Below are 13,267 nucleotides of genomic sequence, written 5' to 3' on the forward strand. Positions count from 1 at the left end.
AACAAAATATACTTTTCCTAGAGCTTATTCAAACAGAACATTATACTTGCTCTGATGCCAATTGAAATTATGTTCTTTGTAGGACATATGTTGGACAAAATGTTTAAGACAATGTGTTCAATGCCTTATACTAGAATTGATAGATAGTATAAAACAAAACATAAATCAGTAAAGAACACAAAGAAATTGTTAACACATTTCGGTGCAACATCACCAACGTCTGGGGGGCTTCCAACCCAAGAAAGGAAATCCACTCTCAATAGTATTAATACAAAGTGTCTTAGATGAACAACCATTCCCATGTTCCTAATATTAAAAGTGTCTTTCTATTTATGACTCCCACTAAATATGAGAACCTCTCTCACTTTCACCCAACCTAAACCCTAATGATTAATACAAAACTCAATTTAATGATTGATGAATTACAATTCAACTAGAAAACAACCTCTATACATTTGATATGAAACTTAGGCCTTATAGAGGTGTTCAAATAGAAACAAATACAAAGACTCAATTAATAAAACCTAACACTTAGAATCTTCAACTCTAGTTCGTGTCTTTAAAGGTAGGAATGAGTCTCCTTAAATAGAAAACCATCTTATAGGCTTTTCTCCAATGAGCATTAGATTTGAGAATGACCATATTTGCTTTTCAAAAACATTCACAAAATGATTCAATTTAATCCCTGTTTCATAATAAATCTTCATATAATTGTATTTGATCTTATTAAATATTTTTAGCAAATTTTACTAAATAACATATTGCTAAAAGATACTGCAAAAATCTTCTTGGAATCAAACTGAATTTTGCCCAGAATAACTCACAAAACTCGGCCTACATACTGAGGCCAGATTTTGCACACATGCTGGAAAATCTTGTTTCACATGATGCATCATTTCTAAATTACGTCTTGTACTACCCATGTTTTTTTACCTAGCTGTAGCAACCTGCCCTAAAAATAAAGACCTTTAGAGTCGCCACCTATTCTGAAGGGCGAATAGGAAACCCTACGCAGTTATGAGATTCGGGGTAAGATTATTATAATCAGGTCGAGGGAAGGTGTTAGGCACCCTCAACCCTTTCCTATGGCTTTGAATCTAATGGTCAAGTTTTATGGCTAAAACTATTTAGGATAATAGCTAAAGAAGTGAAAAGGGCAAAATTGAGATTTTAAGTGAATTGAGATTTTAGGGAGGGGGACTCGCCTTGTTACCAAGTGCCTACGTATCTCCTTATGGAGAATCAGAGTCAACGTAGTTCGGGCACAGAGTTGTACACCTTTGAATTAGTATGAGGTTGTTTGAAGGCTTTTTGAATGGCCTATCGTAGTTTTAGAAGTTGTGATTTGAAAGGCATTTTGAGTTGCCTGATTGAAAAGGATGAAAATCCGTAGTTTGAAGTGATGAAATTGTTTTAGATTTGGGCGTACAACCCTGATTTGAAATGCCACCGTTAGTTGCAATGATCAATAGATTTGATCATTATAGTTAACGGATTAATGGGGCATTGCTGGTTACTCTGATCGATAGATTCGATCGTCGCGGGCAGCAAATTCAATGTATTTTAAATTTCATATATTTTTTATCTCTTGTCTAATGCGACTAATAGATTTAGTCGGGTCGAAAAGAGAATTAATTAAGGATTTATGTTTTTGCCAAATGGGCAATGGGATTGGGCAAACCCTAATAGCTATAACCTTTATAGGGTTTTTGTGATTTTTACAATTAAAAATGATTAAATAAAATTAAATTGAATAATTGAAAGAGTTGGGAAAATCATCCTAACCCTAATTATAAACCTAATCCTAGTTTATATTCTAATTAAATTATATTAATTAAACTAAATAATTATTATTTAACCTAAATAACTTAGATAAATAAAAAGAATATATAGAAAAACCCGGACATAATCCTGCGTTGCTGGCCTTTGAAGGTGCATGGTGGACCTTGCAATCCTGGGCGTTAGATTTGAATCTTAGGAGATCTCATGGTGGAGATGTGAGGACGCCCTTTAAGTTATACACGCCCTTGCTTACCACCTGGGCCAGTCACTTTTGTTGTACATACAATAGAAACCGTTAAACAAATATGTAATTTAAATGGGAAAGTCAAAGAGTAGCATGCGTGGCACTGGATCCATGGATATGTGTTTCATCAAAAATAAGGTTGGGAGTGGGGATCGAACCCCTCCCTTTGCCATTGAAAGCCTTAAGACGCATCGCACCTTCCACCAAGCCATTGTCTGCGCACTGTTATTAACGCCATTCACAAACAATAAATACGAAAACGGATAAATAAATTTTAAAATGCAGAAGCATGTGAACAGCAGCCTATCTTCTTCTTCTTCGCGACGTCGCTTCCGATTACAGCACCTGCCAAATTCAACCTTCATGAAACATGATTAATAAATAAAAAAAACAACCCCATGGCTCGACTCAAACCACCAAGTCGAACGCGATGACACCCCTTATATGGTCCAATTCTTCCTGGAATTCAAAGCCCCAAATTGAAGCTTTCACACCCTAGCCATGGTGATTCTTGAAGCATGCACTAAAACTCAATATTAAAAGACACAGGGAGTTTGAAAACAAAGCGCTAAGCATAACCATACGTTCAAAATTAATTTATGATGCATATGAATGATTTCGGATTCAAGAAGAAATTCGACATAACCATGAACACAGGAGCATGTTTCGGTCTGTTTCGGTTGATGGTCAGAGTCGATTCACGTCCCAGGAGCAACGAGAATCCGATTCGGATGCTTACAATGATATCAATCTTGTTCCTCTGATTCACGATTTCTGCAGCCTAGCTATAGGGCTTTCTTTGCCACTTTGCAAGAGATAAACATCGAATTGCATATGATATTGATAAATTGTGAAGATGTTTGTGTTGTTTGGAGAGCTTAGTGCAGCAATTATTCTATCGAAACACCTTTGTTTATGCTAGAAAAAAAAGTATGAACCACAAAAGTACTGTAAAAAAAACAGAAAAATTCCATTAGTCTCTAGTATATCAACTCCTTCGTGGATAAAAAGCTTGGTGACTACTCATAAGGGTTTAGAAAACTTCCCCCCTTTTAGTTGTTAGAATCAGCATTATTTATATTAGTTAAATTAGGTTTTTCTATACCTAATGGGCCTATTGCCCAACCAACTCAATAATTATAAAAAAGAATAAAAATAATCCTAATAATAATTAATAAACCTAATTAATTAAAACATAATACTAATCCTAATACTACCTAATAATACCCTAATATTAATAAAAATCCTGATCCTAATAAATAATAATACTTATAAATTATGATAATACTAAAATTAATAATTAGTTAACAATAGTGATAAAAATATTAAAATTAATAAAGTAAACCCAACACCTAATTAACCAGTTATTTAGAATGGACTTTTAAATGATCAAACCTTATGGTGGACGTGATTGGGCCAGATGTTTGGGCTCAAATACTCCCTATTCCTAACCCCTATTTTAGTTCAGGACATTTCATAAGAGCGTGGGTTTGACAATATGAATGTCAAACCCCTTGACTCTTAATTTTGACTCTTGATGAATTAAAATACATAGATTTGATTGGGCAAATTTTGGGGTATGACAGCTGCCTCTGTTCAGTCTTCTTAAACCTGAAGAGTCGGATAGGCACGTCTGCATATCGTGATCTAAAGGTAGAAGATGATTGAACACTTAAATGCCCTAAAATTTGCCTTTGTTGGGAAGAAATTCAGTGGGAGATGGGCTTACAGATGCCACCCAAGGTAAGTACCCCTCCTTTTTAGAATGTGAAGCAGATGCTTTCGAAAGGAACCACTCGCTTTGATTGTAGTACGGCCTAAAAAGGCAACCTGAATTGTATGCAATGTTATGATGCATGCGATGTATGATGCAGTGAGCTTCTCAAAATAAATGAGAGCGATGTATGTATATGCCTTATGTATGAATGAGGTATGTTAGTTGAATGATGCATGATTTTTAGTTGAAGTATGTTAGTAACTTTGAAAAAGAAAAATAAAACCTTTGTGTGTTATTGATGATGTTTTGGAGAATATCACTGCCGAGGGACTCACGTGATAAACCCAATTGAAGAAACCTTTGAAAATCTTGTTGTAGAACCCTTTGCAAAACCCTTTTTTTTCCCGAAGTAGATCACTGCCGAGGGACTAACGTGATAGACCCCATTGAAGAAACCCTTGGTAAAACCCTTTGTAAAACCCCTTTGTTTTTTTCGAAGTAGATCACTGCCGAGGGACTAACGTGATAGACTCCATTGAAGCACCTTTCGTAAACCCTTTGATCACTACCGAGGGACTAACGTGATGGGTAAACGTAACTATAAATAGCGACGACTCACAGTTTGTGAACCCCACTTACTATAGTTCTAGTAAGTTTCCGTAGTTTGTGAACCCCACTTACTATAGTTCTAGTAAGTTTCTGTAGTTTGTGAACCCCCAAAAGGATCACTTGCTATAGTTCTAGCAAGTTCACCTGCGCCAATAGGATTACTTGTCATAGTTCTGACAAGCTCACCTGCACCATTTGGATCATCTGCCCTTGTTCGGACAAATTTCACCTACACCATTTGGATCATTTGCCCTGGTTCGGACAAATTTCACCTACACCATTTGGATCATTTGCCCTGGCTCGGACAAATTTCACCTACACCATTTGGATCATTTGCCCTGGTTCAGACAAATTTCACCTACACCATTTGGATCACTTGTACTGGCTCGGACAAATTTCACCTACACCATTTGGATCACTTGCCCTGGTTCGGACGAGTTCACCTGCACCATTTGGATCATTTTCCCTGGTTCGGAAAAATTTCACCTGCACCATTTGGATCATTTGCCCTGGTTCGGACAAATTTCACCTACACCATTTGGATCATTTGCCCTGGTTCGGACAAATTTCTCCTGCACCATTTGGATCATTTGCCCTGGTTCGGACAAATTTCACCTGCGCCATTAGGAGTCACTTGTCCTGGTTCAGACAAGTTTACCTGCACCAATAGGGATTATTTTCTATAGTTCTAGCAAACTTACCTGCACCAAAGGAATTACCTGCCATGGTTCTGACAAGCGTACCTTGTTGAATAGTATATTCAAGGCAAATATTTTTAAATCGTATCCACAGAGATTGGGTGATATTACCGCCGTTCTATAGTTACTATCGCTTTAAGTTTAAGTTGTAACAAAGTTGGTTTGAGTTGAGTTTCTATTTTTCTATTCAAAAGGTAAAACAAGTAATAAAATAAGATTTGTTCAAAGATAAAAGATTGACCAGATTGGTTTTGGTTTCACTATCCCTATCTCCTATGTGACTTTAACAACTAAAGTATACTTCAATAGCAATGCAATGTTCTAGTATCCTCTCAACAATGTTTATGTCTAAACAAGGTTGTGAAAGTTAATATATTAATATTTAGATGATCTCTCACTCTAACTATCAATACATTAAGCTTGATTGATTGATACAAATAGAAAAGTGGCAAATAAATCTATCTCTAGCATTTATCCACTACTTGATAAAATGTTGTAGAACAAGACTTGAAATATATTTCTCAATCATAAATCAAATCTAAATATGAAATATAAAACAACAACATTCATCCATTTCAATGCTAATGAAGTTCATGCAAAAGTGTTAGAGGAAATACATAGTTGACAAGGATAGCTACTACCTCCAATCTTGTCAAAGTGGAATTTAGCTACTCATCACCATGGTTGACAGCAAGAAGAATGAAGAAGAAGCTAAGAACATCAATCTCTCACAAAGTTGTTCTTTTCATTCCCAAAACCCTAGCCTCAATGTTTGGTTCACAATAGGATAGCATGTTCTAATTCCCCTTTTTTATCTCCCTAAATAACCCCTAATTCGTACTAACTTTTCCTATTCAAAAGATAAGCCCATTTCTCATGACAAGTGGCAACAAAGTAAAAGATAAAATTCTGCAGCGCAGTGTTTGCGGGGCAAACAATGTTTGCGGGGCAAACAGTGAAATTCAAAACTGGACTTGTTCAGCATCTAGCAGTTGGCGGCGCAAAGGATGTTTGCGGGGAAAACTGGCCTCATCAACACTTCTTTTGCTATTCCAAGTATTTAAGTAATTCCTCTTTGCTTCCATGATCTTCAAAACTTTAAAAACGCTACAAAACTAACAAACATGTGAAATAACAATTCAAATAAACTAAAATGAACAAAATTGCAAAATTATTAAATTGTATGAATAAAAGTGTGATTATTGAGTAAAAAGTGGTTAAAGGGACCAAAAACAATATATGAAAATTAGTACTATTTGGTCCCTAACAACTCTCCCCAACTTACCATTTTGTTTGTCCCTAAACAAAAATTCACAAGAGTAGCAAGAGAAATGCACAAGAGAATGATGACAAGGTAACCGAACACTCAAGTGGCTCAAAAGTATAAGTCCTTTCAAAGTACACTCACCACAATGCTAAAACAAAGCATGAGAAAGAATGATGGCAAAGTGCAAATTATTATCAAGAAATTCCAAAAGAGACATGTCAAAATTGAATCAAACCTACACACACATCATAGTAATGATGAATACAAGAGGGTTTACTTTCACTCATCCGGGCATTTAAATCAACAACAACTCAAATCATACGTTCACCATAACAATTTCAAAAATTATGTGCAAAGTGAGAATCAAGAGGGCTTTTATAGGTTGTAGTGCGGCTTGGGTTACAAAGAAATGATTTTATTAGAGGGAATTTAATTAAAAAGGCCTATCCTAAGGGAGCATTCCTATCAATTCACTTAACAACAACACTTGTTTGAATCCCCTTTTCTTTCTTTTCTTTTTCTTTTTCTTTTTTTTTTCATTATTTTTCAACAACACATAACGAAAACGATTTTTGTTTTTTTTTGCCCCATAATTTCAAAATGTGTTGTTCTTTTCTTATTACCAAAAAACTCCTAAGTACCACTTTTTCATTTGTTTTTCAATAAACTCTCCCCAACTTTAGGATTCAAACCATATTAGATACAACAATGCTCCCTACATAGACATAGGCACAAGGCAAAATTGCAACCATTGCGGTTGAAGGTTTCAATGAAAAAAGAGATTAGGATTCACATACAAAACATATTTAGTAATCACATGAATCCTAATATAAGCTCAAAGGGGTTGACTAAGAATCACTCCTCACAAGGTTAATTGATTTAACTTTTTGGTCAAGTAGTTTTTCTCAAATTCAAACAATGCCTCTATCACTTTCACACTTTTCAAAAACAAGAAATATGCATGGTTTAGCATCATAAAAATGAGTTGAAATAAATTTTCGGTATCCCGCATTTAGTGTACACTGGAAAGTTTCCTCACTTGGCTAAGTTCTAAGTTTTGATTCAAAAATGACATGTGACTCAAGGAATTTATGCTAAGCAGTTTGCACACACCATCAACTAAGCATGTTAAGTCTAGTGAGCGATAAAGTGTACCTTAATTTTCCTTGATACCGCTTCTCATCATTGCCACTCGAAGTGTTCACAACATCAACTCTTGTCCGTGCCAATTGATTCCTCAAGCTTCCTTTGTACAAGAACAATTAACAAAACAGAAATTGGAAAAGTTGGGCTAATCACTTTCCACCAAAACACACAATTAAACTACAATACTAACAAATGCAATTTTAAAGATGTTCAAATGGTGAAACGAGAGCCACCATAAAGTACATAATTAAAAACCAAAAAGTGAAACCATAAATAAATAAAACAAAACAGAATTAAGACTAAAATAAAAATAAAAATAAACTAAAAAAATTGCTACAACACTACTTCAATCCTCTTCTTCATCACCACCACCAATTGTCCCGATCACATCCTCCATTGTATCGTCCTCATTTTTGGTACTGTTGCCTCCTACACCCCCTCATGAAAAGTGGCCTGCCCACAGGCCAATTTGCGTATGCATCATACTCTGCTTCTAAGGAATGTGGGTGAAGATAGGGTATTAGAATGGGAGATGAGTTTAGTGAGGACGAGAGCGGTAGAGTGAGAGGAGAGAAGTAAAAATAAAAAAACTAGGTTAAAATAAAAGCTAATTTTTTTTTTTTTTGAAAGTGAATTTTTTTTTGTACTGAAGTGTTTGCGGGGCAAACAAGAAAAATTTTCTTTGTAAAATTGGCTTACTCACTGTTTGTGCTCTGTTTGCGGGGCAAACAATGTTTGCGGGGCAATCACTGATGAAAATTTCTTTTTCAAAATTGGCTGACCTGTTTGCGGGGCAAACAGGAGAAATTTTCTTTGTAAAATTGGCTTGTTCTCTGTTTGTGCTCTGTTTGCGGGGCAAACAATGTTTGCGGCGCAAACAGACTTAAACTTTTAAAAATTGCCAAATTTTACACTAATCCTTCACTTCCTTTCAAAAATAGTTACTAAATAACTTCGAAAAAAAAACTCAAAAAGCATAATAGAATTCACTTACGACGTTGGGTTGCCTCCCAACAAGCGCTTTGTTTAACGTCGTTCGAGCTCGACGGTTTGATGATGCATCAAGGTTCGACGAGAGAAATGACACACCATCACGGCTTGCTTATTCATCGTGGTAGACTTTGAGTCTTCGTTCCTTTACAGTCCAGCTTTCTTGTGTTTTAGGGTCCTCCACCACAATGGATCCATAGTTTCGCACCTCTTTCATAACAAATGGCCCCGACCACTTTGACTTTAACTTGCTAGGAAACACCTTGAGTCTTGAATTGCACACAAGCACCATTTGTCCAACTTTAAAGTTTTTGTGATGAGTCTTCCCCTCATGATTTACCTTGTCCTTGTCCTTGTGAAATTGATTCTCCACCTCAATGATTTCTCCTTTTTCATCATCGATTCGGAAGTTGTCATGTTCATCCTTAGGAGGCTTCATAGACTCAAAAAGAGTAAAAATCACCTCTTTATCTTGCACCCTCACTTTCATAATCCCATCATCAATATCAATCATCATTCGGGTGGTCTTCATGAATGGTCTTCCAAGTATTAATGGAACATCACAATCCTCCTCCATGTCGACTACCACAAAATCAACCGGGAACAAAAATTTGTCAACCTTTACTAGCATGTCTTGTACAACTCCATATGGTGAAATGATAGACTTATCGGCTAGTTGCAAAGTTATCCTGGTGTATTTCATCTCAATGTTCCCCAATCTCTTGACAACGGATAAAGGTATTAAATTGATGCTAGACCCCAAATCAACCAAACCATTACTAATGTAGTTACCTCCAATGGTGATCGGTAAAATGACTCGTCCCGGATCGGCTTCCTTTCTTGGGGGAGTTTTTTGAATAATTGCACTACAATGAGCATCAAGCACAACTGTCTCTTCATCCGTGTACTTCTTTTTCTTTGTGAGCATTTGCTTCATGAATTTTGCATACTTGGGCATTTTCTCCAATGCTTCGGAAAATGGAATATTTATGTGAAGTTGTTTAAATATATCCATAAATCGAGCGTAGCGCCTTGCGTCTTCCTTCCTTGATTGCACATGCGGGTAAGGTAGATGTTGGAGTGGAATTGTGCTCACATTCTCATTTCTCTTTTTATTCCTCTTCACTTTTTTGTCATTTTTCTCTCTTCCTTCTTTTTCTTTCCGCTCTTTTTCAACTAATTCTTCCTCCACTTTCTCCTCACTCTTTTCTCCCTCATCTTCAACTACCACCTCACCCTTTTGGTTTTCAACTATTATTTCCTCATCATCTTCCACTATAACACCTCCATCTATTCCACCATTTATCTCTTTACCACTTCTTGTCACAATGGCTTTGCAATGCTCCCTTGGATTTGTTTGAGTGCTGGCGGGAAAAGAAGATCCCGGTTGTTGTTCGGACAATTGCTTTGCAAGTTGACCCACTTGATTTTCTAAGTTCTTTATGGCCGCTTCATTGCTCCTTTGGTTAGCCATGGATGCTTGCATGAATTGTGTAAGAGTGTCTTCCAATTTTGAGCTCCCACCTTGAGATTGTTGACCTTGGACTTGAGGGTTTGGGCTTTGATAAGGACTTTGATGTTGATAGTGTTGATTGTTGAATCTTGAGGGTTGAAATCCTTGGTTGTTTCTTTGGTACGGATTATTGTGAGGTGGAGGTTGCCTTTGATAACCTTGATTTTGATTGTTGACATAATTCACTTCACCCTCGGGAGGAGGACAAAACCCGGTCGGATGGTCACCTTGACAAAGTTCACAACTTTCTACGTGAGAATTCATTTGCATCCCATGAATTTCTTTCATTTGTTGTGGGAGCTTCGACATTTGCTTGGTGAGTAACTCAACTTGTTGAGAGAGAATCTTGTTTTGAGCAAGGATGGCATCATTAGTGTTTAATTCAAGAACACCTAGCTTTCTTTGTGATGGACTCCTATCATGTTGAGTTTGGAGATCATTGAGTGCCATACGATCAATTATCATTATTGCATCCTCCGTGCTTTTTGACATTAAAGATCCACCCGCAGTAGCATCCAAAAGTGTCTTGTGCACCGGTTGAAGTCCATTGCGGAAGATGTGAATTTGTGTGAGATCATCAAAACCGTGACCCTTGCATTTTCTAAGCATGGATTTGAATCTTTCCCAAGCATCATTTAAGGACTCGTTGCTTCCTTGATTGAAAACCGCGATTGCCGTTTTGGCCTCCATGAATCGGCATTGAGGAAAATATCGTTCTAAAAATTTTTCTTCCAATAGATTCCAATCCGTCATCACATTTGGTAATTGATCAAGATACCATTCTTTGGCTTTCCCAATTAATGAGTGTGGAAATAGTCTCTTGAACAATGATTCTTCATTCGCTGCATCGACTCCCGTTGAACCCGCAATCTCATAAAATTTTGTGAGATGTGCGAAAGGATCCTCATGATCCATTCCGGTGAATGGATTTGCATAAACAAGTTGAAGGATTCCGGTCTTCATCTCCGTATTTGCTCCACCTTGTGCATTGCGTGCAAATTGGGCGGTACGTCTTGGACTATTGGCGGACATTTCGGTTGGAACAAGACCCGCCATGTCTCCTTCAAAAGTGTCTGCAACTACTTCTTCAATTTGATAGTTAGAAGAAGTAGATGCCTCTTCTCTTTGTCGCTTCTCTTGAGCTAACTTCCTTCTTCTTCGTGTCTTACTATTGAGCTTTCGGAGTGTTCTTTCAATTTCGGGATCAAAATGAAATTGCTCTTCAGTAGCGTTTTCTCGCATACACAAGAATCTACAAAACTAGCAAACCAAGTGAAACGCACAAGAATTAAGAATAAAGTAACAAACTTAAAACATTGAACTATTGCAATGCTTGCAATATCAAACGCCAATCCCCGGCAACGGCGCCAATTTTTTGAATAGTATATTCAAGGCAAATATTTTTAAATCGTATCCACAGAGATTGGGTGATATTACCGCCGTTCTATAGTTACTATCGCTTTAAGTTTAAGTTGTAACAAAGTTGGTTTGAGTTGAGTTTCTATTTTTCTATTCAAAAGGTAAAACAAGTAATAAAATAAGATTTGTTCAAAGATAAAAGATTGACCAGATTGGTTTTGGTTTCACTATCCCTATCTCCTATGTGACTTTAACAACTAAAGTATACTTCAATAGCAATGCAATGTTCTAGTATCCTCTCAACAATGTTTATGTCTAAACAAGGTTGTGAAAGTTAATTGTTATACCCCAAAATTTGCCCACATATTTTTCAAGAAAACTCCAATCTGAAAATTAAGGGTCTCATATAATCATGGATTTTTATTTCAACAAATATCCTGACATATGAAATACTTAGTTTTCAGAATTTTTCTTACAGTATTTTGGCTTGCAGTTGAATTTATTCTTACGCAAACGCCAAATACTGTTTATTACTTCACACATGCTATTTATTTATTTACAGATAAATAGTACTGACACAATTGGTACAGAGTTAAAATCTTTTTGCAGGCGCAGAATCAGGAAACTCAGACTGTACTGGTAACAGTATATTAGTTATTTATTATGTCTATGTTTTTTAACAAGTCATGTAAATAAACTTTCATTTTTCACATAAAACAAAAACAAAAACAAAAAACAACAAAAAAGAAAATTAACTTTGACTGTTGATTTTTCACTTTTAACTGCTGTTTCAATACCGGGACAGTCAGTTGACAGCCAAACTGCTGGCAGTACAATTCACGGTGTTTTGTATCATCAATCAAATCAATCTTTCACAATTCAAATTTCCAAGATTTTTGTGTTAGAAGTCTTCTGAATATCACGCGATTAGCAGAAACTCAACACTGCACAAAAATCAGGTACGCTTAACTGCCTCCTATACAGACAGTCCCTAATCAGGGTTTTTCTTGTTTTAACAGGAGCAACAAGTTTTGAGAGCTCAAATGGATTTCATATACATCCATACATCTCAAAGTACCATCATACAAATTTTCAAACTTCAATTCACTCAGACGCACCGTCAGCAGCTCAAACAGTCAACAGACGACCCGTTTGACCAAAAAAGTCAACTGACAGTCAAAAATGAAATTTTTTGTCAAAGTCCATATTTTGTCAAAGGATTCAACATTTGATCATTGGATGATCACAATTCATCAAGGAAAGATCAAAAATCAACAAAACCCTAAGATTCAAAATTAGGGTTTTTGCCTGAAAAGTCAACTCAACTTTGACTGATCATAACTCTCTCATCCTTCATCCAAAAAATGTCAACCAAAGCTCATTTTGAAGGAAATTCAATTATCTTTCAAATGCAATTGATCCCATGGTCATAGCATTCACCATTTGGAAAATATGGCCAAAGACATTACAGGTCATTTTCAAAGTCAACAAAAAGACACTTTTTTCAAATGGACACACAAGGAGAACCAAAAATCATTTTGATATGAGACCAAAGACATTGGTTAGAGGACTCTTTGAGGTTTCCAAAAAGTGCAAGATCTCCTTCATATGACAAAAATTGAAGGATTTACACCTTGTTGAAGTTGGCTAAATTTTGGGAAAATGCATGAAATCAACATTGCTCAAAAATGTTTTTTTTCCAAATGAGTCCAAGTTTTTATGGTCCAAACATCTTTGCCATGTTACTATGGGCCTCCCACGACCAAGACAAAGCCCACATCTTTATTGGCCATTTTTTGCATAATTTTATCTTACTTTAAGATTAAAATTAAAAGGAAAATGCATGGATAATGGTTGCTTGGCCTCCAAGTATGACTCACTTCAAGGAATCTTCATTTTTTCTGCAAGAATTGAAGAGCAAGACAAGAGCATTGAATGGAGT

The sequence above is a fragment of the Vicia villosa genome, unplaced genomic scaffold (assembly GCF_029867415.1).
Source record: "Vicia villosa cultivar HV-30 ecotype Madison, WI unplaced genomic scaffold, Vvil1.0 ctg.000417F_1_1_1, whole genome shotgun sequence".
Classification (NCBI taxonomy): Eukaryota; Viridiplantae; Streptophyta; class Magnoliopsida; order Fabales; family Fabaceae; genus Vicia; species Vicia villosa.